This window comes from Misgurnus anguillicaudatus, chromosome 9 (genome assembly GCF_027580225.2).
Source record: "Misgurnus anguillicaudatus chromosome 9, ASM2758022v2, whole genome shotgun sequence".
Lineage (NCBI taxonomy): Eukaryota > Metazoa > Chordata > Actinopteri > Cypriniformes > Cobitidae > Misgurnus > Misgurnus anguillicaudatus.
The window spans coordinates 24,178,840-24,199,086 of record NC_073345.2 but is presented as its reverse complement, the minus strand read 5'-3'; the positions used below and the strand labels follow the sequence as shown (position 1 = coordinate 24,199,086).

General features: G+C 38.4%; 1 protein-coding gene across 1 annotated transcript in view; it reads left to right on the top strand.

The window, feature by feature from the left end:
- Window positions 1-20,247, top strand: part of bcr (BCR activator of RhoGEF and GTPase) — an 84,818-nt gene that overhangs the window by 2,797 nt on the left and 61,774 nt on the right. The window lies entirely within an intron of this gene.

Genomic DNA, 20,247 nt, shown 5'->3' with positions numbered 1-20,247 from the left:
TAACTATTTAACTTACAGAGAGTACTGATTTGTCTGTCTGTGATTCTGATGTTACCAACAGGCCTAGACCACTAATCTATATAAATGACTGGATTGCGCATGACGTCACAACTGTGAAGCCACCGCGCCGCCATGTTGGTATACCCAAACATTCTATTAAATCAATGGACGCAATCAGATTTTAATGATAAAACATCACTTTACTAGTCTTCGTTTTTATATCTAAAGTTACCCTGTACATTATTACAACACAAACGTCCTAAGCATGTACATAGTTATTTACTGAAAGTTGTACATTTTAGTTTTTAATCAGCTATTATACATTCATCTTCATTGCAGTATCAGATCAGCAGACAGACCGCAGCATATTTAGTATTAATGACAAACGTGCTCATTCTGAAATCTAAATAAATAATCATACTTTGTACCGTATGTGCATGCAATAATTTGCTGGTTTTATGTTATCTAAACTTACAAGTTACCTAAACTTATTTAGAGAAATAACGCTGACCGTATAGCTGAATGTCAAAAAAAACTTTATTTATACCCGTGCCATTAACAGGACGCAGCAGACACACTCACCTTAACGGTTTTTTATAAATCCATTTTCCTGCCCGATTTAAAGCATGAACATTGCAAATAACACCAGAAATAACAGTTCATTTACGTACACATATCCTAAAAATGATCTTGCGTGACTGATACGCTGTAAAGCGGATGAATTTAAAATATGATTTTGAATGGAAGTCAATGACGCCGTCTGCCGGTTGGGTATACCAAGATGGCGGCTCGAACTCTGCGCTGGCTTCACCTCACGCTGTTACGTTAAGCGTTCTTTGGCAATCCAGTCATTTATATAGATTAGTGGCCTAGACACAGTTTTGTGTAGTGATGAGAAGTTCGGATCCTTTTTCTGGTTCGGATCTTTGAATCTCGTTCATCAAAATGAACAAATCTTTTTTCGATCATTTTATTTCTTTTCATTCATTTGAATATGATTATGTGTTATTACACAAATTCCCCCAGAACGCCCACTAATGCAAACAATATTGACATTTCTAACAAAAAAATGCTTATTTCATTATTTCTAGTCATTTACATAAGCTCTGAAACCTGCACAGGAAACTAACCAAAACGATTAGCTCACCTCCAAGTCAGTCCTCGTGTACAAGACATTGTGCTTTTGTAGCATGAAAGCCCCCTACAGGCTGTGTATAAAGAAATGTACTCGACCCGAAATGACCCGAATCACTTTATACCCGAACCCGACGTGCATAAATAATTTTTTTTAAAGAAAGACCCGACCCGAGACAAACCCAAGAGAATTAGACCCGAGTCCGACTCAAACTAGTGCCATTTTTTTTTACCCGACTGGACACGAATGTAAATGGCACCGATGTGTGTGCAGTCTGCAGTCCCGCACGCAGCAGTCCGACAGAGAGAAACCCCGCTGGTCTCGCAACCAATTTCGCGAGCTGCTCCATTGGTTTGAAGACGACACCCAGGTAACTGCTAAAATGTACATTGACTGACATGTCTGTCTCAAAGAAAATTAACCTACCGCCAGCCACACAATGTCGCACGCGCTCTTGGCAAACAGAAGAGAGGTTTGAAAAGGACATTGACGCACACACGCGAGATAGTTTGGGTTTTCGGATGCATTCGGCAAAAACACCCGAGACCCGATGCCGCTAATATTATACCCGACCCGTGTCTGAGGCACATGAAACTTTTAGACCCGATCGGGTGGACCTGTGGAGACCTCTAGTGTATACCATCCGAAAACAGAATTGATTAGTTCATGTCTTGAGATTTTTTGCTTGAGTCATTCGATCTTTCCAATATAAGGCTATAAGGAAATCTATAGCGGATATAGATTTGATTAGATCATCTCTTGAGTCTTTGGATCCGAGTCATTCGGTCTGCCAATCATTTTTCTTCTCACTAATCAAACTAATCATTTATCTTTCCAGTACAGATAGCATAGTACAGCCCATTGGGTTGTCACGTGTGAAGAGAACGAATGACTTGGACCGAAGACTTGATGTGAACTAATCAATTCTCTTTCCGGCACAAGACCAGTAGATGTTGCAAATGCGCGGTAAACACAAAATGAATGAATTATTCTCTGAGACGACTCGTTACTCCCTAGTCATATTAAAGATTTGTTCAAAATTATCAAATTGTTCATGAACGACCCATCGTTAGTTTTGTGCTTTAAACCTTATAGTATACAGTACCTAGTGTAGTAGTCTACAGCACATAATGGATGACATCATTACCAATCTGGTACACTGTGTGCAGCAATTTGTAGCATGACTAAATACAACTCCGAGTACTGGCCTCACACACAGTTACACTAAAATTAGTGTGTGTTTTTATAAATGACATAAAAGCCTTTGTTGATTTTGCCAGACCAATGAACCTCTCGCTCTCTTTATATTTTCTTGTTCTTCTATTCAGTCATTAATCTGTCACTTTCTATTCTTCTGTCTCAAGCTATTGTCTAATTTTGTTTTATGCTCCATCTGCATCAGTCAGATGCTGTGGCAGCCTCTTGTATGGTCCAGTGAGGCCATAGATGTTGAGTAATTAACTGGATGAGCTAACTCATTGGTGAGGTCAGGATGTGTGTATGTGAGTGTCATTACATTAGATGTTGTGTGTTAGTTTGACTGTTGGTGCAGGACACTGATGTCACATACGGTTGAAGGGAATCTCCCAAGCTGGACAAAGACCCAGTTTAGTAAAAATCGGCACAGATGTAAATATGTATGTCCATCCACTTTTTGCTAAGATTTATATACACTACTGGGTTAACGTGATTTAATATCAGGCTGCTATTTTTACCTTTATAGGCCTAGCTCACTAAATCTGGACTTGGACAATTAAAGCAGTGTTTTACTCCTTTAGTGTCCAGTATCTTTAACTTGTTTTCTTACCAAAAGTAGAGAGAATGACATCAGCTATTAGGATAGCTACAGGGAGGTAGTGTCATATGGCACGCTGACTTAAAATCCCAACGCTTCTAGCTGATGAGGTGAATCTCACTTCGCTGTGAAGCAGACAGGCCGGAGGGTGTTGGCACGGCACGTCCATTCAAATGCCAGGAAGATTCGCTTTGTGCAGGAGTGAGATAACACAGAGGGCGGTTGAAGATAGATAGACACCAGCTGAGTACGGCCAGTGTGCTCTGTGTTTCTTTGTCCTCGTTCCAACTTGAAAATTAGCATAAAAAGTTTGAACTTTGTTTTAATAGTTGACAGTTGGAAAGTGGGTAGATTTTATGACATGATGGAAAAGTAAATAAAAAATGCCTTCCAAACTTTTTAATTTAGAATTATTTTGGCTTTAATTCCTATTGGGAAGTTCCAAAATATGATTTAAAATTATTATTTTTGACGCAGTTAGATTTTGGTTTCAATAAATTGAAAGTAGTTTTTAAGGACTAGTGCAGTTACAGTTACAATTAAGATCCTCTTAAGATTCTTTAATTTACTTCCCCCAAACTGGTAAGGTAATGACTTTCTTTTGATGCTCATCTCATAAACTTTATAATTAAGGAAGCATCATTTATCTGCAAATCATTACAACATTTTTGCTTAAGATGATGTCAGCCTTCAAGAGCTGCTGTACAGTAGTTTCTTTTTACCAACAAATCAAGTCAGAAGAAAATCAATAGCGTGACCATTCAGCTTCTGAATAAAACCCCTCTAGGCCTGGTAGGCCTCGCAGGTTGCCAACAATGTGGTGTTATCCCAGAGAAAAATGTATTACTTTAAATTAGATTTTTCATAGCTTAGGAAATTTGAGTTCTCAGTTGTATTTATTTCAAATGTCAGATTTGTCTCGGATGTTTTTTTTAAATGGCTAAGGAGAAAATTATACGAACGAGACAATTTTTTAAATGCATTAAATGTATGGAGCTATAAAATGAACTGTATATTGTATATTGAAGAAACCAATTTGGTTTTGAGAAAGCAATGAAGTTCATGTTTAAATCTTTAGCAATTTTAATTTGCTGACTTGGCAAATCTGTGCCCAGTTTGCGATTTGGGTCCTGTCCACAAAAAAACACTTGTATTTTCAAAACTGTAGCGTTTTCTATGCGGTTTGCCATGCGTCCACACACAAATGCAGTATAGACAGTTTCAGCAGTAACAACATAAACAAGCGGCTTTTGTGGTCAACATGTAACTTCCGGTAAACTACGCTAAGAATAAATAACAACAAAGTACTTTAAACATAGTTTATTTAAATAACAAGCAAAATAAACAACACATAGATTACCTAGGAAACCAAAACGTTTGTTATTTTTGACAAGGTATTGGTTCAAAAGTTCAATTTAGCAACTATTCAGACCATTAAAAAAGCTGAAACCAGAAGTAAAGTTTAGACCAGATGTGTATCACGTCTCCGCACGTGCGTCCAATGAAACGGTCTATATGATTGCTGAGACCAAACTTTTATGAAAACTCCTGCTAGGGTAAAGATTTTCAGAAACTCTGTTTGCAGCGTTGTTGTGTAGCCAGTGAAACCGGAAATTTTGGCTTGTGACTTTGTTGTTCAGGCCGAGGCGAGACTCTGTAATGGCTTCTAATTTGCTGACATGGCTTTACCGTTAGGGATATATCCCCATCTGTTGGTTTGGCATGCTCTTGATAGCGCTTCATACCGTTGTTTGCGTGTTCATGTGGACAGTGCTGTGGAAAGAAATCCAGTAACAGATTAAACATTGGTTATTTTTTAGCACTATGCTAATGGTCTAATCAGATTCAATGGATTCTGCTAAGCTATGCTAAAAGTGGTAGCGCCAGACCCGGAGATCAACTGAATGGATTCCAAAATGGTAAAAATCTAATGTTTAACTCTAGGGGAGCTGGAAAATGAGCATATTTTCAAAAAAAGTAGAGTGTCCCTTTAAAGAAGAGAGGGATGCAGGATGAGGTGGAATAGTGTGTAAAGATGCTGTCTTTCGCCTCAGTTGTAATGTGGAGATGTGTGGGCAGCAGATGCACAGATAGGAAGAACTCTCTCTCCCGTTGCGTAATGGTGCGAAGAGTCTCACTCATGCATGTGTATGCATCTGCACGTGTGACTGTGAGGTCAGAAACCCACTCAAGTAGATAAGTGATGGCTATACTTCCAGCATTGCCCTGTTTCCTAATTACCAGCCTGACCTTGTCATCCTTTGTCCAATTTTTGCAAGAATAACAGTGCAGAATTTTAATGACAGCGGTATTTCAGCACAGACAATCAGGCCCATCTGCTGAGGTTTCTGAATTGCTTGTTTTCTTGTATTCCTTATGGGCCTTTTCCCACAGTCAATGTCCCTCTTGTAAACGGCAATTGTAATTGTTTCCCGATGCTACTCTGATTATTGAAGTGGGCATTCAGGAAGACATTTTTTCCACGCTTTACAGATCAGTAGCAGCATCCTTCTTCATGAAGAACGAATGAGTCACAGAGAGAACTTGAGGCAGGGAACAACAGAACACAGAAAGTTCTCACACAGATATCCAAGAAAGCATCAGTCATTCATTAAAATTCCAGGCTTAGAGCAGCTGTGGTGCTGTGTAGTTGACTTTGTTGCATAAGTCCTCATGAAAGTTGAAGCAGTGCTTTTCATTCGTGACATTTACGGTAAAGCCCGTGTTTCAGGTAGCTGGAAACGGAGTGCCGGGAACATACAAGGAAAAACTTGCAGTGCACAGGGGAAAAATCGTCACATTTTCTCCTACTGTAAGCTGTCAGAATATTGTGCGTGAATGAGCTAGGGTGTGTGTTTAAACTGCCCGTATTATGCTATTTGAAGGTTAATATATGCTTTTGGGAATCCCCAACAACAGGTTTACATGCATGCAAGTCAAAACACACATTTGGGTGATTCTCACGAAATCCAGTGTCCATTCTCACCAAATCCGTGTCCAGCATCAGAATTTTTAAAAAGCCTCAGAATAAATTTTTTTTGCACATATATTAAGGTTTGAACTTACTATAACCATTATTTTTAGAGGATTTAAAACATATTTCCCTATAATTTTTTTTTCATTTTTTAGATTATCATTATAAAAAATTATCATTACCGCAACATGATATTACATTAAATATATGCATTTACAAATTCATGTTTCGGTAATGAGAACTAAAAAGTTGTCTAGGTACTATGACAAACAAAATTTCAATTTTTATCTGGAGAGAAAAAATAAGAACTGCTTACCTGGTAGCCATCTTGAGTGTTACAGTCAATTATGTCCCTTCCAACAAATTTTTTCTGAAAATGTTAGTTCCTTGAGGGCTTAAACAATGATTGAAAATTGTTGCAGAGGATGAGAAAATTTTTCTTGGACACATTTATATTCCTTATTATTGACTCTACATTTACCAATGATCACCAAATACCACATGTTTCTTTACTGTAAATGTTTATAGTATAACATGCACTGAAGCTTTTTATTTTTTAGATTTTTTAATTATAAATATTTCCATGTCAAAGAACCCAAATCCAGTCATCGACACGTTGCGGTAATGAAAACAACAACAAAAATTGGTTGTATGATATCAAAATGTTTCATGACACCTCATAAGTCTAATTTCGCGAGAATCACCCACTTTTATTTTTTATAAAATGCCTTTCATTTTTACCTATTTCCCAGTGACTCTCAAATTAATTGTTTGAAGAATCATCTTGCCAAATGCCTCCTTTCTGTGACGCTACTCACTATGACTGCTATGATTGGTCGCAGTTGCACATTACTCTGGGTTTACAGTGGAAAGGGACTGCAGTGTACAGTGTTTGCATCTTTCTCATTCCTTATAATAAAAACTGCCCTACTGTTCACCTAAAGCGCATTGTGCATGCAAGTTGAAAACATTTCGTAAAAGCGGAAAATACGCATGTTATCCCACAAGCCAGTCATTAAAGAGCCTGTCGGGGTTGACGCATTTGGTTGTATCAGAAAATGGAGGAGAGATTTATTGTAGAATTATTAGTTCCTGGAGAAGATCCTGTGCACGCCTTCGGATGGTGTTGTAAACTCAAACATGTCTGTGTTTGGCTTTCCAGCATAGTTTTCGGGACTTCCACAACAGTTACAACGTAGCAATAGTATTTGTCTCCATAACGGAAAAATTAAGTGTTATTGTTGTTGTTGATGGTGTTCGTGAAGGCACTCATCATGCAATGTTTGGTGAACCAAGTGAGGCGAACAAAAAAGTTAAATCCCGCGGGTAATCTAGAGCGAAAAACGCAATGTGTGTGGACAGGAATCTAGGTGTGAGTTCTGCTCAATGTTTTCATTGTCCAGCAGCACCGCGTTGAGGTCGGGCCCTTATTTTTAGATGCCCACTCTGGATTTGCAGAAGCGTGCTTTCTGATGCCACTGGAAACCAAGAACAGAACACACAGGGAGAGTTTGGCTATGGCCTTCTTTCTGAAAAAGCTTTTTTATTTTAGGAGACTAGGACAACCCAGAATATTTGTCCAGTTTATGTGTCCAAGTCGGTTTGTTTCGTAATCTTTGTCAGATTTTGTCCTGGTGCCGAATCCTCAGAACCACCAAAATAGAAGACTTACACTTTAAAGACAGTTGTGTTTTCTATACAGAGACTAAAATTGCAAACATTGCTGTTGCATTAAGTAACTGGTGGAAAATCTAATGATATTGAAGGAAGAAAATGTCCTAGTACAAGTCAGAAAACACAGGCGCAGCTCCCTCAGTCCTAGGAGAAAAGTGGATGCCTGTTTTCTGATTTAAAGATCCTGCCAAAAACAGAAGCTGAGCCCTACTGAAAAATCCAGCTAAGACAGCATAAGCTGGTGAGCTAGTTTAAGATGGTCTCCAGCTTGGTTTTAGCTGGTTTTGCTGGTGTAGCAAGCTGGTCTAGCTGTGTTTGGGTCACTTTTTAAGCTGGTCTAGCTGGACTTAGCAGGTCAGGCTGGAAGACCAGCTGGCCCACCAGCATGACCAGCTTTGTCAGGCTGGGAGGACCAGCGTAAACCACCTTAAACCAGCTGGGGCCAGCTACCAGCTTGTGCTGGTTTTGGCTGGATTTTTCAGTAGGGAGGGCAAACTTTTAACATCTTTTTGGCTCCCCTTGCCCCTGCTGTGGGGTAAAAAGAGGGGTAGGCGTTTTCCTCAACCACTGTTTGGTGTTTTTTGTGCTCTAGTGGTCCTCAGCATTTGTGGAGATAAAAAGGATTGGGGAATTATATAAACTGTTTTTTACAATGAAGTTATTAAAATAATCTGGTTATTTAATTATGAAACATGATTTATTTATAGTTTTATTGGCCAAATTAGTGTCAACTCAAGCTGTGGATGTATGGTTAGTGATGTAGCAATATATCTGGGCATAACAGGCGTGTGAGAGGTGTACAGCAGTTGGCCAGGCTGATATGCTAGACCGGGTGCAGATGGCCAAACCCCTGCTGAGTGTTTCCTTTAGTAGGGCACTATTCAGACTGGCATGGGTTCTGTACTGCACCAGCAGCATACGGCCGGGATCACGCAGTGGACAGTGACCCCACCCTCTGACACCATCCGTCACCCTAGAGGGGTCCAGGCAGACTGCTGCCTCGTCACCCTTTCCAGAGCTCGTGCGTGCACGTGTATGAGGCTTGAGCGTGTGTCTGTGAGGCCACATGTGCCAAGTGCTCGAACACAGGAGGTTTTGTCGCTCTGCACAGATGCAGCCATTCCAGTGGACAACTTGCAGAGAAAAAAATCAGGAAAAGCTGGCATTACAGAGGCCCACCCTGGACAGATTCACTTCTACAGCTGTTCTGTTTGCTATGCTTTTTTGACAGTGGGAGCTTTGTGGCAAATACAAGCTGTGTGATTTTAGACAAGAGAAGAGTGTTTCGATTAAAATAAGAAAGTGATGGCACTTTAACATTACAGTGTGAATTCGCGTTGTTACAAATCACAAAAGGGAAAGGCATCTTAATCGGAGTGCTTCATTGATTGTTTAATGTGTCATTTTTCATAAGACACCAAATGTATACTATCTTGTTTTAAAACAAACAAATATATATATTTGAAATGCACCTCCTGCATGGTCAGTAACTTTAGTTTTTGTCCGTTCTTCAAATGCACTGACATGGCATAAATCCACACTTATTCGCCCCTCTGCTGATAAAACTAAGATATTCCAGATTGTTCTTTTATGTGGTTTAATGAAGCATTCTTACTTCATTTTTACTTTAGTCAGAACTGCTCTGTTATGCAATCTGGACAGCTGCTTTGAATCTAGAGCGCTCGCAGCCAATTATTATACTTGCACCTTTGAGTTGCGCCTCTGGGTTTTTGACCAGACAAGGGGAAAACAAGAAGAGATCAAAGTCTTGGCCCCTAATGACACTGGGGGTCCCTCCATAACTGAATTATTTTAAAGAGCAAAGGGGACCCAAAGCAGAAGGTTGGTCTCACCAGGCAACCCCTGCTCAAATAATGCTTGATTTCTGTTTTCGTCTGCATTACAGCTTGCTTTCTTTGCTTTTGTTTCCCCATAGTCATAAACAAATCTCACCATAATGTTGCTTTTAGACAGCAATAAGATGTATGGGAGAGCGAAAGGAGAATTTGGTCCCGTACACACTGCATATTAATTTGGTTTTCAACTCAGAAAAAATGAATGTCAAGAAGGGGTTAAAGTCTTCTGTATGCGCGGTGCAGAAAATGACAGAGGCACGAGCGTTTACTGACTAGTGTTGCCAGATCTTTCACGAAAAAAAACAGCAAACAAAAAAAATCCAATAATAAACCGAAATAAGTCCAAATGCTTTACCTCAAAGATCAAAATATTGGGATCGGCATTTTAACAACACCAAAAACTTGATCGCTTCATGAGCCAAAAGCCTTAACGGTTATGCGCCAAAACGATATGTACGTACAAAAAAGATGAGGACCTGGCAACACTGCAAGACAGCACACTGTGAAGCAGCCTCAAAAATGCACACAATGCCAAGACGGAGGTTTATTGCAAAACATAACGCTGTTAAATTATTTTGGTCAGAGCTGTGCACGAGAGAAGGCAGAACGTTGCTATGGTTATCTCTTTGTCAATCATCACATTTTCGGGAGTGAGTCTTGTTCTGACATGAAACGAACATTTAGGGGTTTCACTCCCGCATTTAAATGCGGTTGTCACTCCCGAAAGTTTGTAATGTGTAAGAGGTCTTTTAGATGTATTTTGTTGCTTTGCTTTTTCTCCTGACACCAAACTCTGAAACATATGAAGTCTGAGGTTTTAATAACAAACTCAAAAATTTCCCATTAATTCTCTCGAAGCCAAATTATCTGAGATTTGCTGTCTGTGTGAATATTTTTTACTGTATGTTTTATTATTATTAATTCATTATTTTAACTTTGTTTTATTAATATCTGCAGGGTTTCCCGCTGAAAATGTGTTAGTTAAGGTGGTAGGGTTGGGTGGTGGTTTGTGGTAATCAAAGGGGCGGGGCGTATGTGTCATGATGAAAATTAATGCCAGACAGTGACATCCGGACCACGTCTTTCTCATTTCGGCCGTGGCCTATTCTCCGAGATGCGCTTGATGGCCTTTTTTGCAGCCATTTTTTTTTTTGGAAGACCTAGTTAAGGCGGTAGGGTTTCCCAGCTTAGGCGGGCTGCCCGAATTGCAAAGTGCTGCGAGAAACCCTGATCTGATTACCGCTCTTGTCATTGCATAACAAACAATAACTGTAGTTTATATTTCTTATAAAGCTAAATATAATTTTTTGTCTGACTGGGGTGTGTGCTATGATTATCGTGGACTCTTTGTTTAAGACACTAGTGGCCACATATAAAGGACAATCTTCTATTAGTCTGTCTGACTGTAATATCTGTCACCCTCGCCAGCCACGTGGCGCCCTCCTCCCAGGATTGAGATTTTTCTATTTTCTCTGGGCTTCATGATACTTGTTCTATTCCCCAGCTGTCAAACTCAAACGTCAGACTGTTCAAGAGCAGGGTAGTCTGTACCCTGGGCAAAAGATGGATTGTGTATCATAACAGATCAAAACACAAGGTCCATTGAGGCTTATGTCAAAAACAATATGCCTGGTTCACATCACAGCATGAGGTGTGGACTGTACCAGGGCTTAAGAGAGACTTGTGGAGCAAAGGGTTAAGACACAGGTCATTGTATTGAAGTCATAAGTGAGCATTAAACTAAGCTTTTTTCTGTGGTTTATGCAAAAGATTTCATGCAAGTGGTACCCAGTAGCTAAATTAATATAAAGCAAGTTATCCCCTGATTATTGGCTAAAATGTAGATTTCTGCAAAATATATTTAAACATTAAATGGGACTGACTGCACTCTAATGGGATTAAAATGGCATATGCAGGGGTTCGAGCATGTTTCGGCCGTTCCAGTTCTGGTAAATCAACCCAGATTTCTGGAGAGATTTTGTGCGGAGATGTTATTAGTGTGTGGTTGAATAGTGAATCTGGAGAAGTGTGTTTAAATGAGAGGGAAAAGGTTGAACTGGGTTTGGCAGGACACAAGGGAAAGTGTTTGTACTGTATCTGCGCTCATACTCTGACTGCAGGGATATGACAACACGGCATAGTGGTTGCAATGTTTGTTTTTTACAGCCTGCTGATTTAATATGTGTACATGGCAGGTTACATATAGGAATAATGACACATTTTATAATTTGGTGTTAAACGTCATTCAATTTTCATAAAAAATTTTTTTTAACCAAATGTACCATTGGTTCTGTCCTACATACTGTACCGTGTAAGCAATGCAAAAGGTTGTGGGTTTGAACCCCAGAAACACATGTACTGATAAAAAATGTGTACATTGTAGTGCATTGCAGCATCTACCAAATACATAAATGTATTATCTATGTATTTCTATGTGCTGCGTAGAAATTTCTCTCTGAGATCTCCGAGATGTCCCATTTTAATTGTTACTCCGTTTCCCACATGTAGCTGCTCTTCTCTTTTTTTCCCTTGCTCTTTGTAGTAAGATTTATATTGGTGAGGCTCATCAGGGCGGGTTTGCTGAATAAACCTCTGTCGGGTTCCAGGGGAATTTTGGTTACAACAACATTACATTATCTAAATAATGTGTGAGGCTGATGTCTAGAGGCCAAATGCACTCATATCTAGCAAACTGGATGGGTAAATCCAGGCCTGTTAGTTCCTCTCATCCTCCACCCTCCTTTGGAGGCAGATCACTTGTGTTGAAGGCAGGTGGGCTGGTTCTGATTTAAGGCCCAGAGGAGAGGCGGAGCGCCACGGTGCAGCTGGCTACAGCTCTGAGCCCCGACATCTCCTCCTCTTCTTCAGCCAGAATACAAATCAGCCAAAAACACAGCTGAGGAACACAAGCATTTGACAGAAGAGGACAGAATTTTTAGGAAGGCATTTGAGTACAGGATGTCTTCAACTCTGGAAGCTGTGGTTTCTCATCCATCTGTGCTTGTCTGTGTGTCTCCTCTTGTTTTCCAGGCGGTAGTAGATCAGGGTTTGGCAGCTCCTGTTTTCTTTAAGGGAAAATGTGCTTTGGATTTTAATGCCTTGGCTTTGCTACTCAAACCTTTACCCAATCCTTTACATTCCTCGTTTTTCTCTTTTATTCTTCCATTTATTGTTATTTTCTTTTTTCTTCTATTTATATTCCTTTCCATTGCCCTTTTGTACATAACTTCGGCCACAGATTAGCCGAATCTAAAGACCGCAACCAGACGCTGCAGCTGTTATGCAGTTAAATTCCATAAAAATACATTATCGGTCAATTATGAACAAAACCTTATGACAACACTGGCATGCCATTGTCCGTCTGACCAAACACTCTCAGGCCCAAATGGCAAAGTTTATCTGTGGCTTTGTTTTCTTTACTTACATGCTACTGTCCGCCTTCATGGCATCTTTTCCCGAGGGATAGACATGTGCTGATGATTATTATTGATGTTTGGACTCTTTTCCTGCCCCACCTAACCGTTGTGTGGAGTTTTTCATGTGCCCAAAAAGCTTCACCAGGGGATTTTTACATGTCAAAGTTAAAGGTAGGGTAACAGATTTGATCCTGAAACATTTTTTGTTATGCTGGTTAAAAGTCTCCTTACAGCAGCCATATCACCCTGTAGCCCAAGACAGCTTGCTCACTAAAGCTAAGTAGGGTTAAGCCTGGTCAGTACTTGGATAGGGGATCTCCTGGGAAAACCAGGTTGCTAGAGGTGTTAGTGAGACCAGCAGGGGGTGCTCACCCTGTGGTCTGTCTGGGTCCTAACACCCCAGTATAGTGATGGGGACACTATACTGTCAAAAAGCAGCGTCCTTCTTATGAAATGGTAAACCTCCTGACTCTCTGTGGTCATTAAAAAAATCCCAGTCATTCGAAAAGAGTAGGGGTGTGCCCCTGCATCCTGGCCTAACTTGCCCATTGGCCTACTAATCATCCCTCATACTAATTGGCTATATCACTCTGTCTCCTCTCCACTAATAAGCTGGTGTGTGGTGAGCGGTCTGGCGCAATATGGCTGCCGTCGCATCATCCAGGTGGATGCTGCACATTGGTGGTGGTTGAGGAGATTCCCCCATTCATATGTAAAGCGCTTTGAGTACTGAGAAAAGCGCTATATAAATGTAAGGTAAAATGTAAGGTATTATTAATCCTGATAGCAATCACTGTGTTAAGTTGTTTAAATGTATTTGTAGAAATGTATGTTATCTGTGAAAGGCGTAGGACCAAAAAATGTTCAACAAATCATAGATTTCGGTCCGAACGGACGTTTCCATTTTTGTCCCTCATACGTAAGCGTAATTTGAATGCCCACCATACGTCATCAGCGCGTTCACGTGCGCTCACCTCCTGCCTGTAAACGGTGAGAACAGCAAACTTTTCTGCTAAATTGATAACCTACACAGAGGGCACAAAACTATGGAATAAATTTCCCGCCTAATGTATTGAGGTCATGGATCAAAAAATAATATGCGTGAATGAAAAAACAACAAGCGCAAATTTGATCTCTAAACAGAACCAAAACTAAATTGCACAAAACCGAAAAACGAATGCAAAGCCATCCAAACTGCACACAAAACGACATTTTCTTTGTTTATATTACTCCTTTATTTCTTCTCTCTAATATTTTCTGCTCATATTTATTTGTTTTGTATGCTTGTGCTGTTTTTTCTCTCGCTCTTATTTCCACACTCTGCGCTTGCGTTTCCAAAAGTTGCAGTTAGAGTTTCATGCAAATCAGGGCGGATTTAAGCATCACCATTGGTCCGCTAGTTTTAGATTGACAGCTCCTCCTCTAGCCAATCAGTCGAAGAGAGGGTGATGACGTCACTTCGGTGCGACTCAAAGCAGGCGATCGTGCAGGTGAAGCTGGATAACCGTCAGATGGGCTTTGATAATTTCAGATAACTTTTTGTATATTCACAGGTAGTGAAGTATGCATGTACAGTTTCTTTAAATATAATTATTGGCATTTATAGAGTCCGTTTTGAGAGAAAATTTAATTTTTCTACTGTTATTGAGCTTATTTAACTTAGCGGTTAGCGCTTAGCGTATTTACCTCAAAGTTTACTTCAGTAATATTACCTTTATTTAAGTAATAATAATACAGTTTGCATATCAATCCTGCTTCTTTATATGTTTATTCATGAATTTATGCTGTTATTTGAAGTCATGGGAGCTATATTTATTGTAATACGAGACATTAAATGCCATTATATGAATACTTTTGCTTTTAATGTGCTCATTATAAACTCACAGTGGCATTTTTGTGCTGGATTTAAATGCATGTTTATATATTTGTTTTTACGTTTATATTGCAAACTTTTTGGCACAATATAACGTGGTCTTATTGCAACAGGTCCTATAAAACTGTACACTGTACACGTGCCTTCCCGTGTACAGTTTGAAACACATGTAGCCTTTCTACAACCCTGCCTGTTACCTTAATAATCTTAATATATGTGGTGATAAATAAACCTTTGCACTAAATCTGGCTACTTTGATCCATTTCTGTGTTCTGGCTCTGACACATCAAGAGACATGCTGGAGATTTTAAACATCTTTAAACCAATCTCCTTATGTCCAATATTTATATATGTCCAATATTTAAAGTATATTATGTGTATCTATTTATTCACACACGTCAATGCAAGAAAGTAATGTGGTGTTTTTAAACTGATTTTCTTTGTATGCTGTCAGAATATGAATACTGGCTCAATAAAGGACTATTAATGGAGATTCACAATTCAGAGATTGTATATATTTAGTTTCATTTTGTGCAGCTTGCTGGATACTTTGGAGCTTAAAGCATCAGTTTATAATTTATGTAAATTTAGCATACAGTTATTTTAATTTGTGTCATTTAACTCGGTTATGCAGTTCATCTATACCTAGCACAGATAATAAACAAAGCTTTTTCTGTATTGTTGATTTGTATTATTTATTTGTATTAATACAAATAATGTAATGCCAGAGTAAACACAATGGGTCTGAAAATAAAACAAAAGCAATTGGTTTGAAAATGCGTTATTTCTTATCAATATTGGGAAATCCCCTACAGGAAACACAAAGCTTCCTTTAATAACATGTTATAACTACTGTACATTTATTCAAAATAAAAACCTGAAGCACCACACTGATATTCAGGCCGTTTGCTATTATGTTTTTTTTTTTTTTTTTGGTCAAGATCGTTCAGATGTACAACTTGGCTGAAGTCTACCAATGGTAATTTCATAAATGTATTTGTCCTAAAAAGCAGACAGCCATCTATGAAAGGTCTGAATGCTTATGATATCGTAATATTTTTATAATAGTTTATAACTATTTTGTAATAGTTTTATACTGTATACGTTTGCACATAACTTAACTATTATCACTTTATCATTATAGTGTACTGAGCATAGAATGTGTAAAGCCAATGTATGTAATTCATTTTAGCCTTAAACTGCAAAGACTCACTCCACTGCCTAAACCTAAACGGACTTTAACGGACTTTCATTTACTTGGATGACACATTATCTTAAAGAACTGACAAAGAGTACTCACAACAGACATAAGTGTATTTCTGTCAAACACTAACAATATTTTGTTTAATGATATTTAATTGTCTAATATTTGCCAGCTGACGGTTATCCATCCTCTCCTGCACGACTATGCAGCCGGGAGTCGCACTGGAGTGACGTCAACTTCCCCTTCAACTGATTGGCTAAAGGAGCTGTCAATCTAAAACTAGCGGACCAATGGTGACGCTTAAGTCCGCCCTGATTTGCATGAAACTCTAACTGCAACTTTTGGAAAAGCAAGTGCAGAGTGTGGAAATAAGAGCAAGAGAAAAAACAGCACAAGCATACAAAACAAATAAAGAGAAGAAATAAAGGAGTAATATAAACAAAGAAAATGTCATTTTGTATGCAATTTGGATAACTTTGCATTCGTTTTTCAGTTTTGTGCAATTTAATTTTAATTCTGTTTAAAGATCAAATTTGCGCTTATTATTTTTTCATTCACGCATATTATTTTTTGATCCATGACCTCAATACATTAGGCGGGAAATTTATTCCATACAAAACTAAAGGCATCTTTTAAATCAACAACAGCAAAAACTGCCTGGATCAGCAACAGCAAAAACCCAAATGAACATCGGTAACTTTACTGCTTTACCACGAGATGCAAACAGCTGCAGGAGGCAAAGGGTCTGAAAGGGTCGTTGCACTGTTTATTTTGGTAAGGTAGGTACGCGATATGTTTGTATTGAGATGAATTTAGATATTCTACTTTGATGAAACATTGTGTTGCTTATGAAATTTGTGTTCATTTACTAATTAGCGTAACGATATAGTTACTACGTCTACACAACCGAACGTGTGCTTAAACTAATTCTGATGTAAACCAGTTGTTTGGTTATTTTGGAAGTGTTATTGGACTTTGTACTGCAAAGTTTTCTCACTGCTGAATGAGACATGAGATGTGACCGTCTGATCTGTGCGTGTTCATGTGTTTTGAAAGAGGCGTGACTTTGGATGGCGATTTAACTTGAGGGTGGGATTGGGATTTCATTGCTAGGCGGCTACCGTTAGCATTTTTCAAAATGTGTTACCCTACCTTTAAACCTGTGTGTGAATGACTATGGCAGGGATGGGTGTCCTCACATAGAAAGTCCTTCTTTCTTCGGGCTGCGAAGAATAGAACGAATGGATCCTTCACAGCCTATATTATTCCGAGATTCATTGCGTACCAATAACAGCTAAAAGTACTAGCTGGATATTTTAAAATAAACACTTCAAACATGGGTTAAATAAGCATACATTTAGCAGAAAAAAGTTTCTTGTCAACTGTTTTTGTATCATAAGTAGGGATCGACCGATATGGATTTTTCAGTGCCGATGCCAATACCGATTTTTGTTTCATCAGCCTTAGCCGATGACCGATACAGGCTGCCGATATTTGGAGCCGATACTGCTTTTGCTCACTCAATTTACATAATAAAAATGACACAATGATGATGTCAAATGTTACAAGTCTCAATTTTAAAAAAGTAACATTTATTGAACTTAAAAAAAAACTATATTTAACAAATAGTAAAAACAGGTGAGGGTGCTATGGAATCATCTTTCAATGTTGTCATGGAAAGGTTTGTTGTTTTTAGTCACATGACCTGCAATCGCCTGCGGCTTCCAGCACTCTGTCTGTTAATAATGCCAGAAAAAAATCGGCGAACACGGAAGCCACGTATCGGCCGATGCCAATAGACATAAAACTCGCAAATATCGGCCCGATATATCGGCCAGCCTAGTCTATCACTAATAGACTATCACTGCTGTTGGTCTATCACTAATTATAAATTATGTTTTGTATTAATATTCTGTTTATGTTGTGTATAATTCTAAGGTTGATTAATTTGATATACTGCTGGTAAGTTTAATCTACATCAAAGTGTCATATTTTTAAGACAAAATTAATATTTTTCTGGTTCCGTATTTATGTTAATAAGTCAAAAACATTTTTGCTGTGTCCCTCTGACAGCCACGGTGGGCATGTAAAGCAGGTGATACAAATTATGGATCCTCCAAAGGCTAGACCGTCTCATTTCAGTTCTCTTTGTGGACTTACACTGTCAAAAATAAAGGTACGAAGCTGTCACTGGGGCAGTACTCTTTAAAAAAGGTCCTAATATGTACCATTTAGGTACAATTATGTATCTTTAAAGGTACATTTTGGCAGTTCAAAGTACTAATATGCCCTCTTTGGGTACAAAGGTGTACCTTTTTGAAAGGGTACTGTCCCAGTGACAACTTTTGTACCTTTATTTCTGAGAGTGTAGGAGGCTGCGACCTTCAAAGAACAAGTCCTCGCCTTCAAAGAACGCGTCCTTCGAAGGATCCAGTCTTCGAATTGGGACATAGCTTTTAGTGCTGGGCAAAGATTAATCACGATTAATCACCTACAAAATAAAAGTTATTTTTTGCAAAATATATGTGTGTGTACTGTGGTTATGTATAATTACCCACACACACATACATATATTTATTTCAGAAATGTTTTATTTATATATAACTTTTTAAAATGTATATATCATATAGAATATAAAAAATAAATAAATATATATACATTGTATTTATATATACATAATAATTACAGACAGCACACACTCATATCTTATGCAAAAAAAAATCACTTTTATTTTGTATGCAATTAATCGCGATTAATCTTTGCCCAGTCTATTTTATTGGTTATTGGCCATAACATGGAAAATAATTGTCGGCATTCTTAAAGGTATAGTTTACCCTAAAATTAAAAATCTGTCATCGTTTACTCACCCTCAAGTTGAAGATATTTGTTGCAATGTTTGCAAACAAACAATTTTCCTACTATGAAAGTCAATGGTGCTCTTGCTTCTTACTTGATTACAAATATCTTCTTTTGTGTTTAGCAGAAATAAGACATTTAAACAGGTTTGTTAATGATGACAGAGTTTTCATTGTTGGGTGAAATATTCTCTTAATGCAGTTATTGTATTTTAACCGAAGTTACATTTTAAATTTTCTGGTTATATTTGTCTGTGTCCTCATTTCAACGTTTACCAGTCCCATCGATTTTTGGACTCTGCCTCCTTGAATGCAAAATACAGTACCACACACACATCTGGTGAAGCGTGTTCCTCCTGACTGCCATGTTGCCATTATGTTATCCGATAGCATGGATCCCCCCAAGCGGGCGTGAAATTTTCTTGCTGATATAGAAAAATAGGAGTGAGGGAGGGTGAAATGGAGGAGGGGAACAGCACTCAAGGTGACCTTGAGCGTACACACAGAACAAGAGATGATATTTAATGTCATTGCCATGTCCAGAAAGATCACCCACCTCTGTCGAGGGACCCACCGGCTTGCAAATTACAAATAACGGCATCGCAAAAACATTCAATTTAGCTGAGCAGAATTTGTAAGATTTAATCTTGTCTGCAGGTTAAAACAGCAGAACTTTCTGAGTAAAGTAACGTGATTAACTCTGTCTAATTGAATTACACTGTGAGGTAAAATGGGTTTAGCTTTTATAATAGAGTATAATAGACATAAATACAATTGAATGCATTTTAAAATCAAAGTGTTTTGAATGCCGGCCAGCACTGTTGAAATAGATTTAGCAGACATTGGTTTGGTTCTTGGCTTTGCCTTTGACGTCTTTAATAAGTGATTGCTATCTGAATAGTTCGTTTTTTATCCTTTGTCATGCTAAAAGCCTTAATTTACCTATTAAATTTAGATACATTTAGGAAAGACAGCCTCAGCTTTACTGTATATGAAAAACATTCTGCCATAATTCTCCACTTAAAGTCAGGCAGGTTTGGAATGACATATAGATGAAAAGAATTTTGTATTAACTAACTTGTATCTAAGTAATCTAGCAGTGTAATTTATTTATTTATTGTCTGTAGTTATCCCATATTTCACAACAGTTCTTTCTGGTTCTCAAATCTGATTGGTTAAGCAATTCCCAGCCATTGGCTCAGTATCCACCTGTTTCTTGATGTAAATGTGGGCATTGCCATCTTTGAGCTTCCCTGTTTATGACTTCCAGGGAGGCACTAAAGCTATAGTCTATTGCGAAGGACACAAGTGTGCCGTTTTGACTGGCTGTTTAATGTTTATTATGAAATCCAGGAAGACCGACATAATTTGTGCATTTAGGGGTTGCCATAATAGCTAATACAAATGCAGTAAATCTCTACAAAACATTTATTTTAACCATAATCCATGCACTAGAACTACATGT